A 27427-nucleotide genomic window follows, 5' to 3' on the forward strand; every position below is an offset into this window, starting at 1 on the left:
GATACCCCCAAAACCTATACATTTTCTTTCCTGGAATGTCGGAGGCCTTAATTGCCCTGTCAAACGACGCCGGGTGGCCACGCACCTTAAACGCTCTCACCCAGATGTGATTTTCTTACAGGAAACGCACTGGCTGATGGGCGAAGAAAACGTATTAAAAGCTCCATGGCTTGGTTCTTGTATCGCTGCTCCCTTTCGCACGAAAGCCAGAGGGGTAGCTATACTTTTTCGGAAGAATCTCCCTGTTACTGTTTTGGCAGAAGTCATTGATCCCGAGGGCAGATACATAATATTGGATATAGAGCTTTTTCATTCCAAATTCACCCTTGTCAACCTGTACGCCCCAAATGTTAACACGCACATATTTATTCAAGACCTCACCCACATTCTTCAAGGCAGAACTAATTATTCCCTGTTAGTGGGTGGGGACTATAACATGGTGGACGACCCTACAGTTGACAGATCACCGATTGTACCGAGAACTACTGACTTCCATAGCAGACACATGCTGGCATTTCGAGACTCACTAGATCTTTCTGATCCATGGAGATTGCTGCACCCTACTGACAAAACACCCACCCACCTGTCGCTGGTACATGGGACGTTGTCTCTTATCGACAAGTTCCTAATTGCCGATGACTAGATGTCTCAGGTTGCTGGGGTGGATATACTCGACATATAGATCTCTGATCATGCCCCTGTCACGTTGGCTTTAACCCATCCTCATATGCATTCAACAGATCGCATTTGGCGATTCCCACAATACCTGGCAGACTCGGAAGACTTTAAATTATATATCTCACATATCATTGGACCAACTACGTTGATGAAAATATAGATTACTGGGATAGACCCGACATCTTCTGGAATGCCTCTAAGGCAGTGATGAGAGGTCACATTATTAGCTATGTCACCCGGAAAAAAAAGGAATCCAAAATGGAATACACTGCGTTAAAAGCAGCAATGTCTATGGCTTTCCGAACCTATACTTCTACACCAACGGAAACCACTCTCACTGCGTACAAAGTCAAATAGGCCAGACGCCTACTTGAAACTTATTTGGCGACCCAAGCGAAGCATTCCTTAGATTTTACCAAAAATACATTTTATAGATGGGGCAATAAGGCCGGTAGATTACTGGCGGTCATTTCCCGACCTCCTAAAAAACGACATACTATAACCACTATACACCACCCTATGTCAGGTCGCATCATTACCAAATCTCAAGAAATAGTAGCACAATTCCAAACTTATTTTCAGTCTTTGTTTAGTTCAGCACAAATAGACACTGACATACAAACACAAATGCTCACAATTGAGGTACTACCCCCCTTGACTCGGGACCAGAGAGAAGCCCTTGTGGGTAATATAACGGCGGAGGAAATTAACACTGCTATTTCCAACTTGCCCCATGGTAAATCCCCTGGTCCAGATGGCCTGTCTGGAGATTATTATCGCATGCTACAGGCCCATATTGTTCCCGCTCTATTAGAATTGTTTCGAGCCATACATGAAAATAGTTCTCCATCTCCTCTCTTTCATGAAGCGTTTATTACACTTATCCCCAAACTGGGTAGGGACACTAATTTCCTTTCCTCGTACAGACCAATTAGTCTGTTGAATGTCGACTATAAACTATTGGCTAAAATAATGGCGCTAAGGCTACAATCCATTCTCCCCGATATCCTCACCACAACACAAATGGGTTTTGTGACCGGCAGACATGCGGTTACGGCAATCCGCATGGCACTGGCGGCGGTGGCTGCATCTCAATCTCCATGTACAGACTCGAATATGCTTCTTAGTCTCGATGCAAATAAGGCCTTTGATATGGTCATGTGGCCACATTTGTTTGCTGTGTTGGAGAGACGAGGTTTTGATGGGGGTTTTATTAACTACATACTCTATATCTACAACAAACCATCCGCCTCTCTATTGATAAATGGGATCAGGGGCCAACGGTTCTTTTTAGAAAGGGGCACCCGTCAAGGATGCCCTCTATCGCCGCTGCTATTTAATCTGGCCCTGGACCCATTACTTAGGACATTACAGGATTGGTCGGTTTTTCGGGGTATAAAAGTAGGTGGACAGGAAATTAAACTGTCAGCCTTTGCTGATATCCTTCTGTATATATCTGACCCTGAACGCTCCCTCACTTTGATCTTAGAAAAAATCCAATTATTTGGCCACGTTTCAGGTTTCAGTATTAATATGGACAAATCTAAAGCGTTATTGTTATATGGCAATGTGTCCTGTCCGCGTTGGACCTCACACTTTCCTTTGCACTGGGTATCAACTCATATTACATATCTGGGTATTATGGTGCCGCGGTATATGTCAGAACTGTACAAACTCAACGTAAGCAAGGCCATACACACTCTAACCGATGATATTAAGGGATGGGAACGCCTTCCACTGTCATATTTAGGCAGGGCTAACCTGCTGAAAATGGTGGCTATACCACGCATACTATACCCTTTGCAAACGCTTCCCATATTACTGACTAGACAAGACGCACAACTGATTAACAAACTTATCAGAACCTTCATATGGAAGGGGAGCCGGGCACGCATCGCCTTGCGTAAACTTGTCCAACCTAAGTCCAATGGAGGTATCAACTTTCCAGATGTGGTGGTTTACAACCATGCCGCACTTCTGAGATGTCACGATCCGGGTATCTGGACGCCATTACCTGCCTTTCAGATGTCTCCTGAGGCTCGCTCAGCGTTCCAAGGCCGGATCTCATCTGTGTCCACATACTGCACATTCCTCCTGTCACGCTGAGATGCTGTCACAGTGGCGCCATGTTTGAATCCTGCATGGCGTCTCCCGTTCTCCGCGGCCTCCGCCGCCGCTCCTGTGTTATAGGTGCAGGTTGTCAGTGTGGTGTTCCATGCCTGCCGCGGCCTCCGTTGTCATCCACGAGTCTCAGCATACATTTGTCAGTCTGGCGTCTCCTGTCCTCTGTGGCCGGCGCCGCCATTACAGTTATGTTTCCACATGGTTTCCCAAGCCAGTTTTCCCTCCAAGTTCTAACATGGGCGCAGCCATGTTGGATCTAATCACATGCTTCAGTTCCTCCAATCCACTGCCTGGAAATCTGCATAATTGCCCAGCCAATACCTGCATTGCTGCAGGTATAAGTATCCTGTGCCTGGGCCAGGAAATGGTCAGTGCTTTGTTTGTCATACCTTGTTCCAGTCTCTCTCCTGTGGTTGTGTTTCCAGGTTCCAGCTCCTGTCTCCAGCATCCACCAAAGAGACCCGCACCTGCTTACCATCCTGCGGTGCAGCCTGACTGTTAGGATCTCCTGCTCTGTGCTGCCACGTCGCCATGGCAACCGGGAGGCAAGTGTTAGCGAAGTAACCTGAGCGCAGCTGATACTCCGGTCCGGGTTTTTACTGTGTAGTGGTTACAGGCTCTGTGCACGGCAGGGAATCCGGCGCTGGTTTTGTGCTCACAGTCTGTGAGGTCTGAGTGGGGCGTGGACAGCACCTGCTATATAAACTATCCTCTCAGGTTAGGCAAATGCTGCTGAATCTTTGTTTGTCAGTTCCAGAGAAGTTAGCTAGTACTGTGTGACTTTGTATTTACTTGTTGCTTACTGCGAATAGGCCTTGGGATTCGGTATTTCATTCTGCCAATCCGGACCTAGCAGTAAGACTGGAGTCAGTTGTTTGACCTGCTGGGGTTCTTTTGCTATTCTGTGAACCCAGCAGGTTTGCGGCTGTACTCTCAGACCTGCTTGCTTAATCCTCCCTCACTGTGCAGGGCGTCCAGGTGTCAGTTTAGTGGCAGTAAGCTGAACCTGTGCCCTGCAAGTGGGGGTTAGGATTGGGGATACTCTCCTTGTGTCTATATTTCTATCTCTGACCAAGGAGTTTATTCCCACACCCGTTGGTAACCCTTTGGGATTTTTTTCTGTTGCTCTTAGCAACATCATTTCAGGTGCTCCACATGTTAAATCACTACACATCGCTTCATTGTCCGCTCTATTCCATCTGAGCATTCCTGACACTAGGGAGCCACCCAATTCCTGAGCCTTTGGGCTTCTCCGTTCACTTTGTGTTTATTAGTTATTCCATCACCTCCTGTGTATGTTATGTTATACTGTCTGTGAGTTCGTTTGCTTCGCTTCCCTCTCTGTTTATACACCGGTATACTCCTGTTAGCACTGGTGTGCGTAACACTGACTCTGCAGTCCTCCGTGGCTGATCCAGTTTCCAGCTTCCAGCTATTTCATCTGCTTCCAGCAGTATCCATTACCACCGGTAAGCATCCTTCAATTCCTCTGTTTCCACGCTCCCTAGCATCTTACTATATTCACTCCGTGTTTCATCACCTGGCTGGTTCCACCCAGCATTCATTCAGTGACTTTATCATCTGGCTGATTCCATTCTGCATCCACTCCGTGTCTTACCACCTGGCTGGTTCCATCCAGCAATTACAACAGCTGATTCAAGTTACCAACTTCATCTGTTCCATCTACTGGCATGTTCCTTGGATATCTTCACTACTACAGCCAGGCCTGGTAAGGTTATTCCATCTAAGGACTGTAACAGCTGTTCTTACCTACCAGTGTCCTGTGTAACCATTTCATGGTCAGAGTGCTCCAGGAATCATATTATTTATCATTGCCATTATTTACCTTGAATGCTGTTTGTTTACACAGAGTCTGTTAATAAACTTTTATTTTGACTTTTACCTGGTTGTCATGGTCACACCTTCGGGTTTCCTTTTAACACTTACATGTCCAGGGGTCTGAATAAACCTCCCCGGTTTAAGTTCCTCTCAGCCCCTACAACTGAGGCTTTCTCCTGTCAGCCAAAACCCTCAGTTGTGACAGTAAGCACTGACCATATGAATCCAGCCGGAGACCAGGATCAAGCGGCCAGGCCGATGCAAGAACTGGCAGCCCGACTTGAACATCAGGAGGCTGCACAAGGCCACATCATCCGCTGTCTCCAGGATCTCTCTACACGGCTGGACGGGATTCAAACGACCCTCCGTGGACCTGGCACGTCCGGTGCGTCCACAACAGTGACACCAGCTGTAACCCCACCCACCTTACCCATTTCCATTCCACGTCTTCATCTCCCAACGCCAGCAAAATTTGACGGATCTCCAAGGTTCTGCAGGGGATTTCTTAACCAATGCGAAATCCACTTTGAGCTTCAGCCTGGCAATTTCCCCAGCGACCGTACTAAAATTGCCTATATCATTTCCCTTCTCAGCGGCTCAGCCCTTGACTGGGCATCACCTTTATGGGAGAAGTCTGATCCCCTGCTGTCCTCCTATACGGACTTTGTGGCAACATTCAGGCGCATCTTCGACGAGCCAGGCCGGGTAACCTCTGCTTCATCTGAGATTCTCCGTTTACGCCAGGGAACACGTACTGTGGGACAGTATCTCATACAGTTCAAAATCCTGGCATCCGAACTGGCATGGAACGACGAGGCCCTGTATGCTGCATTCTGGCGTGGCTTATCAGAACGCATCAAGGATGAGTTAGCTACCAGAGACTTGCCCTCTAAGTTGGATGAGCTAATTTCTCTTTGCACGAAGGTTGATCTACGTTTCAGAGAGAGAGCAACCGAGCGAGGAAGATTGTCTGCTCCAAAATCTTCTGCTCCTCCTCTTCGTCAACCGTCTCCATCCAAGGATGAGCCCATGCAAATTGGCCGTTCCCGTCTATCTCCCGCTGAGCGCCGAAGACGTCTCTCTGAGTCTCTCTATCTCTATTGTGCAGCTCCGTCTCACATTATCAATGCCTGTCCCAAACGTCCGGGAAACTCCAAATCCTAGCTCGCCAAGGAGAGGGCCGGCTAGGAGTAATGATCTCCTCTCCATCTCCTCATGATTGTAATATCCCAGTCTCGCTCCAAATTGCTCAACGTTACAGGAACGTCATTGCCCTCCTTAATTCTGGAGCAGCTGGGAATTTCATAACCGAAGCTTATGTTAAACGGTGGTCCCTACCCACCGAGAGACTTCCTTCGTCCATCTCCTTAACTGCAGTAGATGGCAGCAAGATTTTCGACGCAGTTATTTCTCTAAGGACTCTACCAGTTCGTCTGAGAGTGGGAGTTCTTCATGCAGAATTTATTTCCTTCCTAGTGATTCCAAGAGCCACACACCCAGTGGTTTTGGGCCTTCCATGGCTCCGTCTCCACAATCCGTCGATTGACTGGACGACTACGCAAATACTAGCATGGGGTTCCTCCTGTGCTAAGACTTGTTTGTCCAAAGTGCTTCCTGTTTGTTCTTCTTTCCCCAGGTCATCTGATGTTCCACCTCCTCCAAATCAAGACTACACGGATGTGTTCAGTAAGGCTTCTGCTGATATTCTTCCTCCTCATAGAGAATGGGACTGCCCAATTGATCTCATTCCAGGGAAGGTTCCACCTCGAGGCCGAACTTACCCGTTGTCTCTGCCTGAGACGCACTCCATGGAGGAGTACATCAAAGAGAACCTGGCGAAAGGTTTTATCCGACCTTCTTCTTCTCCAGCTGGCGCAGGCTTCTTCTTCGTTAAGAAGAAGGACGGTGGTCTGCGACCGTGCATCGATTACAGAGGTCTGAACGACATTACCGTCAAGAACCGGTATCCTTTACCTTTGATTACAGAGCTCTTCGATAGAGTCAGCGGAGCAACCATCTTTACAAAGTTGGATTTGAGGGGTGCCTACAATCTCATCCGGATCCGTGAGGGTGACGAGTGGAAGACCGCTTTTAACACCCGTGATGGACATTATGAGTACCTCGTCATGCCCTTCGGATTGAGCAACGCTCCAGCTGTCTTCCAGCATTTTGTGAATGAGATCTTCAGAGACATCTTATACCGCCATGTCGTGGTTTATCTAGATGATATCCTCATCTTTGCCAATAATCTAGAGGAACATCGTTTCTGGGTAAAGGAGGTTCTGTCCCGTCTCTGTGTCAATCATCTCTATTGCAAATTGGAGAAATGTGTCTTTGAAGTTAAATCCATTCCGTTCCTAGGTTACATTGTGTCCAGTTCCGGACTAGAGATGGATCCTGAGAAACTACAAGCAATCCAGAATTGGCCGATACCCTTAACCCTCAAAGGGGTCCAGAGGTTCTTAGGGTTCGCCAATTATTACAGAAAGTTCATACGAGACTTTTCCACCATTGTGGCGCCTATCACTGCATTAACCAAGAAGGGTGCTAACCCGTCCAAGTGGTCTGAAGAAGCAACGCAAGCTTTTCATCTTCTAAAACAACGTTTCATCTCTGCACCAGTTCTGAAACAGCCCGACACCAACTCTCCTTTCATCTTAGAGGTGGATGCCTCCTCCGTTGGAGTAGGAGCGGTGTTATCCCAGAGGGCTAAAGATGGCCATCTACATCCCTGCAGTTTCTTCTCCCGGAAGTTCTCCCCAGCTGAGCGCAACTATGCCATTGGCGACCAGGAGTTGCTAGCCATCAAGCTCGCTCTTGAGGAGTGGAGATATCTGTTGGAGGGAGCTTCTCATTCAATCACGATACTTACTGACCACAAGAATCTTTTATACCTGAAAGGCGCACAATGTCTTAACCCCCATCAGGCCAGATGGGCACTTTTCTTTTCCAGGTTCGACTTTAAACTCCAGTTCTGTCCGGGCTCTCAGAATCGCAAGGCCGATGCCCTTTCCCGCTCTTGGGAGCAAGAAAACGAGTCAGAGTCTTCAGACAAGCATCCTATTATTAATCCGTTGGCATTCTCCACGGTAGGGATGGACTCTACGCCCCCACCAGGGAAAAGTTTTGTGAAGCCGGTGTTAAGGAAGAAGCTCATGCATTGGGCCCATGCTTCCCGTTTTGCCGGACATACAGGCATTCAGAAAACACTCGAGTTTATCTCTAGGTCCTACTGGTGGCCAACTCTGAAGAAGGACGTCAAGGAGTTTATTGCCTCTTGCCCAAAGTGTGCCCAACACAAAGTTCCCCGCCAGTCTCCTGCGGGGCAACTGGTTCCATTATCTGTTCCCAGTCGACCGTGGACCCATTTGTCGATGGACTTTGTTACAGATCTGCCTATATGCAATAAGTTTAATACCATTTGGGTGGTAGTTGACCGGTTCACCAAGATGGCACATTTCATACCCCTCACCGGTCTCCCGTCAGCTTCCAAGTTGGCCCAAGTGTTTATCCAAGAGATCTTCCGACTTCACGGTCTTCCTGAAGAGATCATCTCCGATCGTGGAGTACAATTTGTAGCCAAATTTTGGCGAAGTTTGTGTCTAGCCCTCCAAGTCAAGTTAAAGTTTTCTACAGCTTACCATCCTCAGACCAATGGTCAAACCGAGAGGGTGAATCAGGACTTGGAGGCCTTCCTCCGCATTTATGTGTCTTCCTCCCAAGATGACTGGGTTCAACTCCTTCCTTGGGCCGAGTTTAGCCACAACAATCAATACCATTCCTCATCCTCCTCAACACCATTCTTCATCAACTATGGATTTCACCCTAAGGTTCCAGAATTCCAACCGCTTCCAGCAACTTCTGTTCCAGCAGTGGATGTCACCTTGCGTCAGTTTTCAAACAACTGGAAGAATGTCCGCGCAGCCCTGCTTAAAGCCTCATTTAGGTACAAGAAGTTTGCCGATAGGAAGCGTAGAGCGGTTCCTGCTCTCAAGGTGGGTGATCGAGTATGGTTGTCCACAAAGAATTTGAGGTTGAGAGTTCCCAGCATGAAATTTGCTCCTCGTTACATCGGTCCTTTTAAAATTGAACAAGTCATCAATCCTGTTGCTTACAGACTCCAGTTACCTCCCTTCTTGAAAATACCCAGGACATTCCATGTTTCCCTGTTGAAACCGCTGATCCTGAATCGGTTTCATTCTGCACTTCCTCCAACTCCTAAAGTTCAGACTCAACGGGGAATCGAGTATGAGGTGGCCAAGATTCTGGACTCACGTTTCCGTTACGGTCAGTTGCAGTATCTTATTGACTGGAAGGGCTATGGTCCTGAAGAACGCTCTTGGACCAATGCGTCTGATGTCCATGCTCCTGCCTTGGTCCGGAATTTCCACTCGAAGTTTCCTCTAAAGCCTAAGAAGCGTCCTGGGGCCACTCCTAAAGGGGGGGGGGGTGCTGTCACGATCCGGGTATCTGGACGCCATTACCTGCCTTTCAGATGTCTCCTGAGGCTCGCTCAGCGTTCCAAGGCCGGATCTCATCTGTGTCCACATACTGCACATTCCTCCTGTCACGCTGAGATGCTGTCACAGTGGCGCCATGTTTGAATCCTGCATGGCGTCTCCCGTTCTCCGCGGCCTCCGCCGCCGCTCCTGTGTTATAGGTGCAGGTTGTCAGTGTGGTGTTCCATGCCTGCCGCGGCCTCCGTTGTCATCCACGAGTCTCAGCATACATTTGTCAGTCTGGCGTCTCCTGTCCTCTGTGGCCGGCACCGCCATTACAGTTATGTTTCCACATGGTTTCCCAAGCCAGTTTTCCCTCCAAGTTCTAACATGGGCGCAGCCATGTTGGATCTAATCACATGCTTCAGTTCCTCCAATCCACTGCCTGGAAATCTGCATAATTGCCCAGCCAATACCTGCATTGCTGCAGGTATAAGTATCCTGTGCCTGGGCCAGGAAATGGTCAGTGCTTTGTTTGTCATACCTTGTTCCAGTCTCTCTCCAGTGGTTGTGTTTCCAGGTTCCAGCTCCTGTCTCCAGCATCCACCAAAGAGACCCGCACCTGCTTACCATCCTGCGGTGCAGCCTGACTCTGCAGTCCTCCGTGGCTGATCCAGTTTCCAGCTTCCAGCTATTTCATCTGCTTCCAGCAGTATCTATTAGCACCGGTAATCATCCTTCAATTCCTCTGTTTCCACGCTCCCTAGCATCTTACTATATTCACTCCGTGTTTCATCACCTGGCTGGTTCCACCCAGCATTCATTCAGTGACTTTATCATCTGGCTGATTCCATTCTGCATCCACTCCGTGTCTTACCACCTGGCTGGTTCCATCCAGCAATTACAACAGCTGATTCAAGTTACCAACTTCATCTGTTCCATCTACTGGCATGTTCCTTGGATATCTTCACTACTACAGCCAGGCCTGGTAAGGTTATTCCATCTAAGGACTGTAACAGCTGTTCTTACCTACCAGTGTCCTGTGTAACCATTTCATGGTCAGAGTGCTCCAGGAATCATATTATTTATCATTGCCATTATTTACCTTGAATGCTGTTTGTTTACACGGAGTCTGTTAATAAACTTTTATTTTTACTTTTACCTGGTTGTCATGGTCACACCTTCGGGTTTCCTTTTAACACTTACATGTCCAGGGGTCTGATTAAACCTCCCCGGTTTAAGTTCCTCTCAGCCCCTACAACTGAGGCTTTCTCCTGTCAGCCAAAACCCTCAGTTGTGACATGAGACACTTAAGAGACCGGCTGCAAAACAGCTCTATATACACGAACACGTCCCTAGAACAAAATTTTCTAGCGAACATTGACTTAACATGTTTTCTCCACCAACATGACTGGGACATACCGGACCATATTAAATCAAACCCACTCTTGTGGTCTACTAGGAAGGTGTGGCACATACTGTGCCACAATGCGAAGTTGAATCAGTATCACTCCTTACACCTGCCCCTGATTAAAAACCCGGAATTTTTGGACGGCATGGCTGCCCACCCCTTCGCAGTGTGGAGGGAGGCTGGTACAGTATCAATTCGCTCATTGATATCAGTGGAAGACCACCGTCTGCTTACCTTTTCGGAGGTTTCAACGAGACATGTTGTAGTCGCTTTGTTTCCCCTTCCATTTATGCAAACACAATTTTACATCAGACATGTCCTTACACATTTTGCGGAGGTGGACTGGTCTAACTCTCTAGATAGTCTCTTAATACGTCCCGTACCAAGTCATAAGGCCATTTCCATACATTATACTTTTTTGAGGACGATATCAGATCATGCCTCTGTGGTGGGTGGCATGTCTAAATGGTTGGCCCACTTTCCTAGACTGACTATACCCATGCTGGAAAAGGCATTATCTTATTCCCGAAATGTTCTACCAGCAAGCATGTACTCGGAACTATTTCTTAATGTGTATCATAACGTTTATTTATCCCCGCTACGACGATTCCATATGGGAACGTCAGACACACATTCTTGCCCAAAATGCCACCAGAGTGAGGCAGATACTTATCACTGTTTATGGGCATGTCCGATTGTACAGTATTTGTGGCATCTTGTTAGGAGATATGCAGAGGCAAAGTTAATAACTTATGTGCCATTTACCCCCGAATGGGCTGTACTGGGTATCATTGATCCCACTCTCCGAATGCCATCGGAATGTAAAAAACTACGGATAGCCCTCAGTGCGGCGGGGAAAAAGACGATACTACAGGGATGGATAAATAGCACGCCACCTCAGATACCATTATTCTTGAATAAACTGCACCATATATTCAGAATGGACTGGGTGGAGGCCATTGTAGATAGAGGTAAACAAGTAGATTGTTTTTTTAATCTTTGGGAATCATATATCTCCACTCTGCCCCTCAATACACGGCTACAAATTCATAATAGCTTAAAAAACACCACATGGTACCTAACTAGATTGGCAGTACAGGACCAACCTGTATCTTTGGTTTGAGAGCGGACGTGAATGGCGGCTCCCCTCAAGGCTACCTATATTGTTTGTAATCCAATGACTGAACCAAACAATTGAATGTACAAAATGTAAAAGGCTTTATTGTTAGATGTACATGAATCCACTGTAAAATTCACAGCTGTATTCCCCCTGCATTATTACTTTTATAGTCTTGGAATTTTATGTCTTGTACTATGATTTCCATGATGTCTCAATAAAAATTGTTTAATAAAAAAAAAAATATATAGCAGTACGGTACAGTAGTCCACTGCTCTACCTACCTCTGTGTCGTCAAGTATACTATCCATCCATACCTGTGGTGCATTTACGTTTTGTGCAGTATATATATAGTAGGAGGACAGTGCATAATTTTGCTGACCACCAGTAGATAATATATAGCAGTACGGTACAGTAGTCCACTGCTCTACCTACCTCTGTGTCGTCAAGTATACTATCCATCCATACCTGTGGTGCATTTAAGTTTTTGTGCGCAGTATATATATAGTAATAGGACAGTGCATCATTTTGCTGACCACCAGTATATAATATATAGCAGTACGGTACAGTAGGCCACTGCTCTACCTACCTCTGTGTCATCAAGTATACTATCCATCCATACCTGTGGTGCATTTAAGTTTTTGTGCGCAGTATATATATAGTAATAGGACAGTGCATAATTTTGCTGACCACCAGTATATAATATATAGCAGTACGGTACAGTAGGCCACTGCTCTACCTACCTCTGTGTCGTCAAGTATAGTATCCATCCATACCTGTGGTGCATTTAAGTTTTTGTGTGCAGTATATATAGTAGTAGGACAGTGCATAATTTTGCTGACCACCAGTATATAATATATAGCAGTACGGTACAGTAGGCCACTGCTCTACCTACCTCTGTGTCGTCAAGTATACTATCCATCCATACCTGTGGTGCATTTAAGTTGTGCGCAGTATCAGGGCCGGTTCCGGGGCTTCTGGCGCCCCGGGCGGCATTAGGGAGCGTAGCTTCATACAGGGGGCGTGGTCAGTTACGCCCCCTGTACTGTTGTAGGATGTGCGGTGCGCGATGACGTCATCGCGCACCGCACAGCAAAGGTCCTCTCCACGAAGGTAAACTAGACGCTAAGCGTCTAGTTCCCTTTGTTGAGAGGACCTTTGCTGTGCGGTGCGCGATGACGTCAACGCGGACCGCACAGCAAAGGTCCTCTCCACGAAGGGAACTAGACGCTTATGTGCGGTGCGCGATGACGTCAACGCGCACTGCACATCATTACAGTGATGGTCCTCTCCAGGAAGGGAAACTAGACGCATAGCATCTAGTTTCCCTTCACAGCGGGCAGCCCACGAAGGGAAACTAGACGCGTAGCATCTAGTTTCCCTTCACAGCGGACAGCGGGCCGCGGCAGCGGGGGGCACAACAGCAGCAGCGGATCTTGCCATGGTGCGGCGCCCTCCGGAAGGCGGCGCCCCGGGCAAAAGTCCTGCTTGCCCGTGGCAAGATCCGCTACTGGGCAGTATATATAGTAGTAGGCCATTGCTATTGATATATTACTGGCATATAATTCCACACATTAAAGAATGGAGAACAAAAATGTGGAGGGTAAAATAGGGAAAGATCAAGATCCACTTCCACCTCGTGCTGAAGCTGCTGCCACTAGTCATGGCCGAGATGATGAAATGCCATCAACGTCGTCTGCCAAGGCTGATGCCCAATGTCATAGTAGAGAGCATGTAAAATCCAAAAAACAAAAGTTTAGTAAAATGACCCAAAAATCTAAATTGAAAGTGTCTGAGGAGAAGCGTAAACTTGCCAATATGCCATTTACGACACGGAGTGGCAAGGAACGGCTGAGGCCCTGGCCTATGTTCATGGCTAGTGGTTCAGCTTCACATGAGGATGGAAGCACTCATCCTCCCGCTAGAAAAATGAAAAGACTTAAGCTGGCAAAAGCACAGCAAAGAACTGTGCGTTCTTCTAAATCACAAATCCCCAAGGAGAGTCCAATTGTGTCGGTTGCGATGCCTGACCTTCCCAACACTGGACGGGAAGAGCTTGCGCCTTCCACCATTTGCACGCCCCCTGCAAGTGCTGGAAGGAGCACCCGCAGTCCAGTTCCTGATAGTCAAATTGAAGATGTCACTGTTGAAGTACACCAGGATGAGGATATGGGTGTTGCTGGCGCTGAGGAGGAAATTGACAAGGAGGATTCTGATGGTGAGGTGGTTTGTTTAAGTCAGGCACCCGGGGAGACACCTGTTGTCCGTGGGACGAATATGGCCATTGACATGCCTGGTCAAATTACAAAAAAATCACCTCTTCGGTGTGGAATTGTTTTAACAGAAATGCGGACAACAGGTGTCAAGCCGTGTGTTGCCTTTGTCACGCTGTAATAAGTAGGGGTAAGGACGTTAACCACCTCGGAACATCCTCCCTTATCAGTGACGTGCGGTGAGGTCATTGGCTGTGGAGGCACTGGCTTTTCTGCCCTTCTGCACTATGTCCATGTGATTGATTGATTGATTGATAGATAGATAGATAGATAGATAGATAGATAGATAGATAGATAGACATATATATATATATATATATATATGGTAATCTGCACAGTTCGGCACTCCCAAAAACAAATAAACAGCTTGCTCCGGTGCCCTGCTAAAGCAAGAAGCTAGATATGGACCAAATAGCCGGCACTCCCAGAGACTAATAAACAGACAATACCGCAGTATTACAGCAACTGCGGTATTGTCTGTTTATTAGTCTCTGGGAGTGCCGGCTATTTGGTCAATATATATATATATATATATATATATATATATACATACAAATATATATGTAATCAATGTAATATTGCACCTCACCCAGCATAAGAATTGGCAGCACTTCATATTAGTATAATTTACCTTGATTCAGTAATTGGATTGTACATATAGAAGTATTATAATAATTTATTACATGGCAGCATCTCTTCTCCCTGCCCGCTACTATGACAAGGAGAAGCCGCCACTGCCGTGTGATGTGAAAGTAGCTGCACCGAGGTCAGCCCGCCGCCCCTCCCCAAGTCTCCGTTCTTGTCCCGGGGATGGGCACCTCACCTTCCCGCACAGTACGGCCCTGGTAGTGGCTACCCGATCTGCTGCTCCTTAGCCCGGCTGTAATGCTGACTTCAAAATAGCCCACTCCCACCGCCAGCAGCAGCAGCCCCGCACTGGTACCTTCGGGTATGTATGTGACGGCGTCATCCCCATGTACCTGCTGCAGCTCTCCCCAACCCAGAGCCCTGGGACGGCGGAGGAGGAGGAAGAGGACGGAGAGGGAAGAGCCGCTGGTTCCAGGAGATCTGCGCCGCTTGCCGCCGCCGCCTCTGGAGACACCGCTGCTGTGGTCAGGCTCCCACCACTACAGCCAGGCAAGTCATGCTATCCGTCGGGTCCCGCTGCTGCTTTCCCCCGCCGAGTATGGGTGATTGGACAGCGGATCCAGCACTGGATCCACCTGTCCAATCACAGCTGCCTTGTTGACAGGGGCGTGCTATGATGTGGGCTAAAAGCCCGTCCCTGTCAACGAGGCACTTCTATATGTGCCGCTTTCCCTGTTTTTTTTGAATGGGCATTTACAGCCCAGTGCTTGGCCCCGCCCCCCGCTTTATCTTCGTTCCCATTGTTAACGGGAGGCACTATTATCAGTGCCTCCCAAACTACATTCATGTACTAAAATTAATAGATTACTATGAAGAAGTTATTTATGACACAGTATATGTGTCATAAGTACCTTCTTTGTGTTAGTGCAATCTTTAATGACAGGGGAGGCACTGCCTCCCCTGACTGCATGTCCCTGTCCCTTATACGTCACCTGGACCGCATTCATCAGAAGTCATAGACAAGTTCAAAAACTTTAGAGGACAGCGGAAGCAGTCCACTGCCAACTAAATCCCTTCCTCTTGTAACCAAGCTCCTGCAAACCACACCACCAACTCCCTCAGTGTCAATTTCCTCCTTACACAGGAAAGCCAATAGTCCTGCAGGCCATGTCACTGGCAAGTCTGACGAGTCCTCTCCTGCCTGGGATTCCTCCGATGCATCCTTGAGTGTAACGCCTACTGCTGCTGGCGCTGCTGTTGTTGCTGCTGGGAGTCGATCGTCATCACAGAGGGGAAGTCGGAAGACCACTTGTACTACTTCCATTAAGCAATTGACTGTCCAACAGTCCTTTGCGAGGAAGATGAAATATCACAGCAGTCATCCTGCTGCAAAGCGGATAACTCAGGCCTTGGCACCCTGGGTGGTGTCAAACGTGTTTCCGGTATCCACCGTTAATTCACAGGAAACTAGAAAATTGCTTGAGGTACTGTGTCCCCGGTACCAAATACCATCTAGGTTCCATTTCTCTAGGCAGGCGATACCGAGAATGTACACAGACCTCAGAGAAAGAGTCACCAGTGTCCTAAAACATGCAGTTGTACCCAATGTCCACTTAACCACGGACATGTGGACAAGTGGAGCAGGGCAGACTAAGGACTATATGACTGTGACAGCCCACTGGGTAGATGTATTGCCTCCCGCAGCAAGAACAGCAGCGGCGGCACCAGTAGCAGTATATCGCAAACGCCAACTCGTTCCTAGGCAGGCTACGCTTTGTATCACCGCTTTCCAGAATACGCACACAGCTGACAACCTCTTACAGAAACTGAGGAACATCATCGCAGAATGGCTTACCCCAATTGGACTCTCCTGGGGATTTGTGACATCAGACAACGCCACCATTATTGTGCGTGCATTACATGTGGGCAAATTCCAGCACGTCCCATGTTTTGCACATACATTGAATTTGGTGATGCAGAATTATTTAAAAAATGACAGGGGCGTGCAAGAGATGCTGTCGGTGGCCCGAAGAATTGCGGGCCACTTTCGGCATTCAGCCACCGCGTGCCGAAGACTGGAGCACCAGCAAACACTCCTGAACCTGCCCCGCCATCATCTGAAGCAAGAGGTGGTAACGAGGTGGAATTCAACCCTCTATATGCTTCAGAGGATGGAGGAGCAGCAAAAGGCCATTCAAGCCTATACAGCTACCTACGATATAGGCAAAGGAGGGGGAATGTACCTGACTCAAGCGCAGTGGAGAATGATTTCAATGTTGTGCAAGGTTCTGCAACCCTTTGAACTTGCCACACGTGAAGTCAGTTCAGACACTGCCAGCCTGAGTCAGGTCATTCCCCTCATCAGGCTTTTGCAGAAGAAGCTGGAGAGATTGTAGGAGGAGCTAAAACAGAGCGATTCCGCTAGGCATGTGGGACTTGTGGATGGAGCCCTTAATTCGCTTAACCAGGATTCATGGGTGGTCAATCTGTTGAAATCAGAGCACTACATTTTGGCCACCGTGCTCGATCCTAGATTTAAAACCTACGTTGTATCTCTCTTTCCGGCAGACACAAGTCTGCAGAGGTTTAAAGACCTGCTGGTGAGAAAATTGTCAAGTCAAGCGGAACGTGACCCGTCAACAGCTCCTCCTTCACATTCTCCCGCAACTAGGGCTGCGAGAAAAAGGCTAAGAATTCCGAGCCCACCCGCTGGCGGTGATGCAGGGCAGTCTGGAGCTAGTGCTGACATCTGGTCCGGACTGAAGGACCTGCCAACGATTACTGACATGTCGTCTACTGTCATTGCATATGATTCTGTCACCATTGAAAGAATGGTGGAGGATTATATGAGTGACCGCATCCAAGTAGGCATGTCAGACAGTCCGTACGTATACTGGCAGGAAAAAGAGGCAATTTGGAGGCCCTTGCAGAAACTGGCTTTATTTTACCTAAGTTGCCCCCCCTCCAGTGTGTACTCCGAAAGAGTGTTTAGTGCAGCCGCTCACCTTGTCAGCAATCGGCGTACGAGGTTACTTCCAGAAAATGTGGAGAAGATGAATTATAATCAATTCCTCCGTGGAGTCATTCACCAGCAATTGCCTCCAGAAAGTACACAGGGACCTGAGATGGTGGATTCCAGTAGAGACGAATTAATAATCTGTGAGGTGGGGGATGTACACAGTGAAAGGGGTGAGGAATCGGAGGATGAGGAGGAGGTGGACATCTTGCCTCTGTAGAGCCAGTTTGTGCAAGGAGAGATTGATTGCTTCTTTTTTGGTGAGGGCCCAAACCAACCAGTCATTTCAGTCACAGTCATGTGGCAGACCCTGTGGCTGAAATGATGGGTTTGTTAAAGTGTGCATGTCCTGTTTATACAACATAAGGGTGGGTGGGAGGGCCCAAGGACAATTCCATCTTGCACCTCTTTTTTCTTTCATTTTTCTTTGCATCATGTGCTGTTTGGTGACTATTTTTTGAAGTGCCATCCTGTCTGACACTGCAGTGCCACTCCTAGATGGGCCAGGTGTTTGTGTCTGCCACTTGGGTCGCTTAGCTTAGTCACACAGCTACCTCATTGCGCCTCTTTTTTTCTTTGATTCATGTGCTGTTTGGGGACTATTTTTTTGAAGTGCCATCCTGTCTGACACTGCAGTGCCACTCCTAGATGGGCCAGGTGTTTGTGTCGGCCACTTGGGTCGCTTAGCTTAGTCACACAGCTACCTCATTGCACCTCTTTTTTTCTTTGCATCATGTGCTGTTTGGGGACTATTTTTTTAATCTGCCATCCTGTCTGACACTGCAGTGCCACTCCTAGATGGGCCAGGTGTTTGTGTCGGCCACTTGGGTCGCTTAGCTTAGTCACACAGCTACCTTATTGCACCTTTTTTTTTCTTTGCATCATGTGCTGTTTGGGGACAATTTTTTTAATCTGCCATCCTGTCTGACACTGCAGTGCCACTCCTCAGAGGCGGAACTACCGCCAGTGCAACCAGTGCGTTGCACTGGGGCCCGCCACTGTCCAGGGGCCCAAAGCATGTAATGAGTCAAACTGACTCATTACATGCCGCTGTGTGCTGCGGGCAACCGCTGCCCGCAGCACACAGCCGCCCGGACAGAAAGGAGAGGAGAAGCGGGACGGGGGAGAAGGAGGAGGAGGGAGGTGGAGGAGGGAGCCGCAGCAGCGCTTTACTACTGGTTGAGGCGCTGCTGCTGCTGTCCCTCTGCTTCACTATAGGCTGTCTTCCGAGAACAGCCTATAGTGGAGCCAGAGGGGCAGCAGCAGCAGCGCCTCCACCAATAACACAGCGCTGCTGCGGCTCCCTCCTCCACCCCCCCTCCTCCTCATTCTCTCTTGCCCGGGAATTGTAACCAGAAGCTGCACCGAGGAGCCTGAGCCAGCAGAGAGGCTAAGTATAATTTTCTTTCTTTCTTTCTTTCTTTCTTTCTTTCTTTCTTTCTTTCTTGAGAAATGGGGACTGTCTGCTGCAATGTGTAAAAAGGGGGAATCTGCTTGCCACAATGTGTAAAAAGGGGGAATCTGCCTGCCGTAATGTGTAAAAAGGGGGAATCTGCCTGCCGTAATGTGTAAAAAGGGTGAATCTGCCTGCCGTAATGTGTAAAAAGGGGGAATCTTTGCCGCAATGTGTAAAAAGGGGGAATCTGCCTGCCGTAATGTGTAAAAAGGGGGAATCTTTGCCGCAATGTGTAAAAAGGGGGAATCTGCTTGCCGCAATGTGTAAATAGAAGGAATCTGCCTGACGCAATGTGTAAAAAGGGGGAATCTGCCTGCCGCAATCTGTAAAAAGGGGGAATCTGCCTGCCGTAATGTGTAAAAAGGGGGAATCTGCCTGCCGTAATGTGTAAAAAGGGGGAATCTTTGCCGCATTGTGTAAAAAGGGGGAATCTGCTTGCCACAATGTGTAAAAAGAAGGAATCTGCCTGCCGCAATGTGTAAAAAGGGGGGATCTGCCTGCCGCAATGTGTAAAAAGGGGAAATCTGCCTGCCGTAATGTGTAAAAAGGGGGAATCTTTGCCGCGATCTGTAAAAAGGGGGAATCTGCCTGACGTGATGTGTAAAAAGGGGGAATCTGCCTGACGTGATGTGTAAAAAGGGGGAATCTGTCTGCCATGATGTGTAAAAAGGGGACGCTGTCTGCCACAATGTGTAAAAAGGGGGAATCTGCCTGCCGTAATGTGTAACAAGGGCACGCTGTCTGCTGTAATGTGTAAAAAGGGGACGCTGTCTGCCGTTATGTGTAAAAAATGTACGCTGTCTGCCGCTATGTTTAACAAGGGCACGCTGTCTGCCGTTATGTGTAAAAAGTGTACGCTGTCTGCCGCTATGTGTAACAACGGCACGCTGTCTGCCGTTATGTGTAAAAAGGGCACGCTGTCTGCGGTTATGTGTAAAAAGGGGAACGCTGTCTGCCGTAATGTGTAAAAAGGGGAAGCTGTCTGCTGTAATGTGTAAAAAGAGGAATCTGTCCGGCGTAATTTGAATAATGGAGACTACTGTGCACCGTTTTATGAATTGGTATTATTTTGTGGCCACACCCCTTCCCCATGAAGCCACGCCACTATGTATTTTTGCGCGCGCCTACGGTGCGCACTGCCCTTGTTTTGCATGCAGGGATGGGGCTCCAATGCCGTTTCTTGCACACAGTGCTACAATGTCTTGTTACGGCACTGTTGCTAGTAGTGATGTGCACCGGAAATTTTTCGGGTTTTGTGTTTTGGTTTTGGGTTTGGTTCCGCGGCCGTGTTTTGGATTCGGACGCGTTTTGGCAAAACCTCACCGAAAATTTTTTGTCGGATTCGGGTGTGTTTTGGATTCGGGTGTTTTTTTCAAAAAACCCTAAAAAACAGCTTAAATCATAGAATTTGGGGGTCATTTTGATCCCATAGTATTATTAACCTCAATAACCATAATTTCCACTCATTTCCAGTCTATTCTGAACACCTCACACCTCACAATATTATTTTTAGTCCTAAAATTTGCACCGAGGTCGCTGGATGGCTAAGCTAAGCGACACAAGTGGCCGACACAAACACCTGGCCCATCTAGGAGTGGCACTGCAGTGTCAGGCAGGATGGCACTTCAAAAAAATTGTCCCCAAACAGCACATGATGCAAAGAAAAAAAGAGGCGCAATGAGGTAGCTGTGTGACTAAGCTAAGCGACCCAAGTGGCCGACACAAACACCTGGCCCATCTAGGAGTGGCACTGCAGTGTCAGACAGGATGGCACTTGAAAAAAATACTCCCCAAACAGCACATGATGCAAAGAAAAAAAGAGGCGTACCAAGGTCGCTGTGTGACTAAGCTAAGTGACACAAGTGGCCGACACAAACACCTGGCCCATCTAGGAGTGGCACTGCAGTGTCACGCAGGATGGCCCTTCAAAAAAATACTCCCCAAACAGCACATGACGCAAAGAAAAAAAGAGGCGCAATGAGGTAGCTGTGTGACTAAGATAAGCGACCCAAGTGGCCGACACAAACACCTGGCCCATCTAGGAGTGGCACTGCAGTGTCAGACAGGATGGCACTTCAAAAAAATTGTCCCCAAACAGCACATGATGCAAAGAAAAATGAAAGAAAAAAGAGGTGCAAGATGGAATTGTCCTTGGGCCCTCCCACCCACCCTTATGTTGTATAAACAGGACATGCACACTTTAACGAACCCATCATTTCAGCGACAGGGTCTGCCACACGACTGTGACTGAAATGACTGGTTGGTTTGGGCCCCCAACAAAAAAGAAGCAATCAGTCTCTCCTTGCACAAACTGGCTCTACAGAGGCAAGATGTCCACCTCATCATCATCATCGTCCGATTCATCACCCCTTTCACTGTGTACATCCCCCTCCTCACAGATTATTAATTCATCCCCACTGAAATCCACCATCTCAGGTCCCCGTGCACTTTCTGGAGGCAATTGCTGCTGGTGAATGTCTCCACGGAGGAATTGATTATAATTCATTTTAATGAACATCATCTTCTCCACATTTTCTGGAAGTAACCTCGTACGCTGATTGCTGACAAGGTGAGCGGCGGCACTAAACACTCTTTCGGAGTACACACTGGAGGGAGGGCAACTTAGGTAGAATAAAGCCAGTTTCTGCAAGGGCCTCCAAATTGCCTCTTTTTCCTGCCAGTATACGTACGGACTGTCTGACGTGCCTACTTGGATGCGGTCACTCATATAATCCTCCACCATTCTTTCAATGGTGAGAGAATCATATGCAGTGATAGTAGACGACATGTCAGTAATCGTTGGCAGGTCCTTCAGTCCGGAACAGATGTCAGCACTAGCTCCAGACTGCCCTGCATCACCGCCAGCGGGTGGGCTCGGAATTCTTAGCCTTTTCCTCGCACCCCCAGTTGCGGGAGAATGTGAAGGAGGAGCTGTTGACGGGTCACGTTCCGCTTGACTTGACAATTTTCTCACCAGCAGGTCTTTGAACCCCTGCGGACTTGTGTCTGCCGGAAAGAGAGATTCAACGTAGGTTTTAAATCTAGGATCGAGCACGGTGGCCAAAATGTAGTGCTCTGATTTCAACAGATTGACCACCCGTGAATCCTGGTTAAGCGAATGAAGGGCTCCATCCACAAGTCCCACATGCCTAGCGGAATCGCTCTGTTTTAGCTCCTCCTTCAATGTCTCCAGCTTCTTCTGCAAAAGCCTGATGAGGGGAATGACCTGACTCAGGCTGGCAGTGTCTGAACTGACTTCACGTGTGGCAAGTTCAAAGGGTTGCAGAACCTTGCACAACGTTGAAATCATTCTCCACTGCGCTTGAGACAGGTGCATTCCACCTCCTTTGCCTATATCGTGGCCAGATGTATAGGCTTGAATGGCCTTTTGCTGCTCCTCCATCCTCTGAAGCATATAGAGGGTTGAATTCCACCTCGTTACCACCTCCTGCTTCAGATGATGGCAGGGCAGGTTCAGGTGTGCTTGGTGGTGCTCCAGTCTTCTGTGCGCGGTGCCTGAACGCCGAACGTGTCCCGCAATTCTTCGGGCCACCGACAGCATCTCTTGCACGCCCCTGTCGTTTTTTAAATAATTCTGCACCACCAAATTCAAGGTATGTGCAAAACATGGGACGTGCTGGAATTTGCCCAGATGTAATGCACGCACAATATTGCTGGCGTTGTCCGATGTCACAAATCCCCAGGAGAGTCCAATTGGGGTAAGCCATTCTGCGATGATCTTCTTCAGTTGCCGTAAGAGGTTTTCAGCTGTGTGCGTATTCTGGAAAGCGGTGATACAAAGCGTAGCCTGCCTAGGAACGAGTTGGCGTTTGCGAGATGCTGCTACTGGTGCCGCCGCTGCTGTTCTTGCAGCGGGAGGCAATACATCTACCCAGTGGGCTGTCACAGTCATATAGTCCTGAGTCTGCCCTGCTCCACTTGTCCACATGTCCGTGGTTAAGTGGACATTGGGTACAACTGCATTTTTTAGGACACTGGTGACTCTTTTTCTGAGGTCTGTGTACATTTTCGGTATCGCCTGCCTAGAGAAATGGAACCTAGATGGTATTTGGTACTGGGGACACAGTACCTCAATCAAGTCTATAGTTGGCTCTGAAGTAACGATGGTTACCGGAACCACGTTTCTCACCGCCCAGGCTGCCAAGGCCTGAGTTATCTGCTTTGCAGCAGGATGACTGCTGTGATTTTTCATCTTCCTCGCAAAGGACTGTTGGACAGTCAATTGCTTACTGGAAGTAGTACAAGTGGTCTTCCGACTTCCCCTCTGGGATGCCGATCGACTCCCAGCAGCAACAACAGCAGCGCCAGCAGCAGTAGGCGTTACACTCAAGGATGCATCGGAGGAATCCCAGGCAGGAGAGGACTCGTCAGACTTGCCAGTGCATGGCCTGCAGGACTATTGGCTTTCCTGGGTAAGGAGGAAATTGACACTGAGGGAGTTGGTGGTGTGGTTTGCGGGAGCTTGGTTACAAGAGGAAGGGATTTAGTGGTCAGTGGACTGCTTCCGCTGTCGCCCAAAGTTTTTGAACTTGTCACTGACTTATGATGAATGCGCTGCAGGTGACGTATAAGTGAGGATGTTCCGAGGTGGTTAACGTCCTTACCCCTACTTATTACAGCTTGACAAGGGCAACACACGGCTTGACACCTGTTGTCCGCATTTGTGTTGAAATAATTCCACACCGAAGAGCTGATTTTTTTTTGTATTTTGACCAGGCATGTCAATGGCCATATCCGTCCCACGGACAACAGGTGTCTCCCCGGGTGCCTGACTTAAACAAACCACCTCACCATCAGAATCCTCCTTGTCAATTTCCTCCCCAGCGCCAGCAACACTGTTGCCTTATATGTAATTGTCTGCACTTAGTCTAATATTAGGGCAATAGATGTTGTCTGAATCAAAATATAATTCATTATAAATAGGCGATGTTACCATAGTGGACAGTATAGTGGATATATATAGTAAGGAATAGATATGAAATAAGTTTGAATGTATGAGGTAATGTTTAGCTGATTTAAGAAATTAGGTTTGTGTATGTGTTTATATAGATATACTGTATATTTGTGTTTTACTGCAAGATGGTAAAAAATAGTGTAGGGAACAGGTTTATTCTGCTCTAGTCATAAATAAGGCCAGAGAGGTTACAGTAAGATCAAGAGTCATTGTAGAGAAAAGGTATTAGGCCATAAATGATAATAGGTATGTGACAGAGCTCTGTTGGTCATTGGAATTCACAGGTGTGCTTACAGTAGATCAGAATCTACTGGTTTGTCTATTGTCCAGTGAAGGTTAAAAGCTAGGGAGCATAAATTAACAACTATGAAAAGAGATCACATCCATTGATAAAACATTGTGTAACCGACCCCAGGAAAACTTGTCAATACAACAGGACTTTGGATGAAAAGACATTCCAGATTTTACAATACTATACTTGCTTAAGGCAGTGTGGACACCACACTTTTATGACACCATGCCTCCGTGAACAGGACACGACAGCCCAGTTCAATGTTTGTTTTATTACACCTTGGAATCTGACAAACCTATAATTACCTATTCCATTGGAAACTATGAGAATATGATAGTTTGAATTGGTAAAATATGAGATAAAAGGACCAGACTTGTAGTTAGGAGTTAGAGGAAGAAGGAGGAGAAGGGAGGAAGAAGGAAGGAGGAGAAGGAAGGTCGGTCAGGAAGAGAAGAAGTCATGAAGAGGGGAAGGAGAGATGCAGAAGGAAAGGATTTGTAACTTGCAAGTATACATTTTATGTTAGCAATTGAAACTGTTTGTGAAACTTATGTCATGTTGTTTTATGTTATGTAACGAAGGAAGCATATATAATATAATAATTAGTATATATATCACTACTGTGTATATCTTATTCTGTACGATTTGATCTGCCTGTAAATAAAGAATCATATAAAAAGAGCGGTAATATTCAAGCTTGAACTCTCTTTAAGGAATCTTAACTTCATAATTTCATAAGTCATATATATAAGGACTGCATATATTTTTCAGCCACTTAGTAAGCCTGACATAATATATTTGCAGATATATATGATAAATGCATATTAATTGAAATATATCCATATATTAAATACCATATATGATATATTAAATATTAATATTCATAAATAAGATTCCATAAAGCAATATTGGCGACCACGAATTGGACTTGTTATTACTGAATCTGATTATCTGATTTATAATATTTATGAGGAGTAGCAAATGCTATAAGCTGGCTACCAAATCTGCAGAATCACGGTGGGGATGTATCTATGAAAATTTATTACCATTGTGTAATGTCAATTTTGTATTCTGTATAACCTAGGATAAATGTGTTAGTGCAATATACGTTATTTTAACTAACATAATATCTATTAGGAAGCAGCACCAATGGCTATAAGCCTGCTGGCAAAGTACAAGATCACAGTGGAATAGGTTACAAATGAGAATAAAGAATTTAAAGGCCTAGAATAGAAAATGTGCACAGTGGAAATGAGTATTTCCAAATAAATGTATAAATGTACCAGGTATTAGAGTTTAACCTTAAGACACCGGTCAATCTTAAGGAGAGGATACCGTCAGTACAAAAACAAGGAATATAAAAATTTAGCATTGTAAATGATTGCAATGTTAAAAATGCAAAAGTTTTCTGTAGCATTAAGAAAAATGCGCAGAACTGCGGCTTTAGAAGCCAAACAGAAATGTAAAGAAGAATCAGGTTCTCGTCTTCGTAAGGCGTGCCTGACCATTAATGCAAAAATGCATTCATTATTTAAGTCCCTTAAACAGAAAAATAAACAGAAAAAGTTTGGGGCAGAAGCAAAAAGCCTGGCAGATTGTAAGCAAACTGTCATGACCTCTCAGGAGGAGATAAAAGGAAGTACAAGGGAGAATATTGTAGATGTAGGTGAGACTCAGGACAGCATTGTCCATGTGCAGCACACAGAGTCTGCTATGGTCACACAGACCACCAGCAGAACAGCCTCTTTGGTAAATGAAGAAAGTAGCAATGTGCAGGATGTGTCTATCATCAGACAGCACATTAATGTAAAGGAGGTAGCAGCAATAGGAGATGTCCCCTATACTGTTTCTACTAAAGGGGAAGATCATTGTAACTCAGATTATGAGTATTCTGCTGAATACACTCTCAGAGTTCCCAATGTAAATGAAGAATTTGTTATGCCCTTAGGCAAAGGTGAATTGTCAGCAGATTTAAACACTGATAGCTGCAGTACAGTGCACACAGGGGTGAAGAAGTTCCCCATGGTGAAAACTCCCATGGCAACCAGAGTTGCAAACCTTGAAATGTATTCACCTGGAAACATGTTTAAAGGGGAAATCCATAAAATTAATTCAGGAATGCATGTTTACAAACAAGGTTCCCAAACTTTTGTAACCCCCACACAACACTCAGAAACATCTAGTGATGGTGCAAATGTTTGCATGCTCTCAGAGAGACCACATGCAGAGTGTCATTCTGCAAACCACACACCAATTAACAATGACAAAAAGGATCACCAGGATGAAAATGTTTTTATGCCCTGGTGCCATAACCATTTTATTACAGGTGTGGAAAGACAGAAAGCCCTGGGACCTGCAATACATATTTGGCAAAGTCTAACAAGTTTCTCTCCCCACAAAAGTAGGTTTTTTCAGAAGCTCCAAGATTCTTCCAGACTAAGGAGCCATGCCAAGCAGCAAACGCTATGGTTGAAGACAGTCTGGGCCCAGGCTACGTCACAAGGGAGTATGGTCACAAGTGAATACGGTAGTATCATTCCTTTACTTGTTAGATCCAATGTAGCCATTGTTTGCTTTGATGTTCAAACAGCCACAGTTTCCAAATTAAACCAGCATCATATCTGCAGCGACAATTGTGCTGTCATTGACACACAATGTGACAGGAAAGATTGGCACAGGCCAGAAACAATTGTTTGTTTGTTTGTTCTTCAATCTTTAAAGACACATTTGTAAATTCTGTACCTGATAACATGCAGCAGATAGGACAGAATGCATAGCAAGCTATGTTAAATCACTGTATAAATATCTGTGATATTCATTGTATGTATTTTTGTTTGATTCATAGTAATCCTGGCAACCTGTATACAGAATGGTGCAAGACTCCAAAAAGACTCCAATTTACAAGGGAAAAGGTCTTCATTAACCCTTTCATCGCTGCTATCCAGCAAAATCTACATAGCATCCCTAAAGACTGATATATGGACAAATCCTCAAGGAGTTTTCCAGTTTCACAAGAAAGGGGAAGGTTTTCATTAACCCTTTCATCACAAGTAATCATTACTTGTCTTTTAAACTACATGTACACCCCCACAACAGTGTACAGCACATCTCATCACTGTGATTATACAGAACTGTCTCATCCCTTCATATACCTTAATCAAATATATGTAAACATTTGTCTGATATATATATATATATATATATATATATTATGTAATT

This window comes from Pseudophryne corroboree, chromosome 6, assembly GCF_028390025.1.
Source record: "Pseudophryne corroboree isolate aPseCor3 chromosome 6, aPseCor3.hap2, whole genome shotgun sequence".
Taxonomy (NCBI): Eukaryota; Metazoa; Chordata; class Amphibia; order Anura; family Myobatrachidae; genus Pseudophryne; species Pseudophryne corroboree.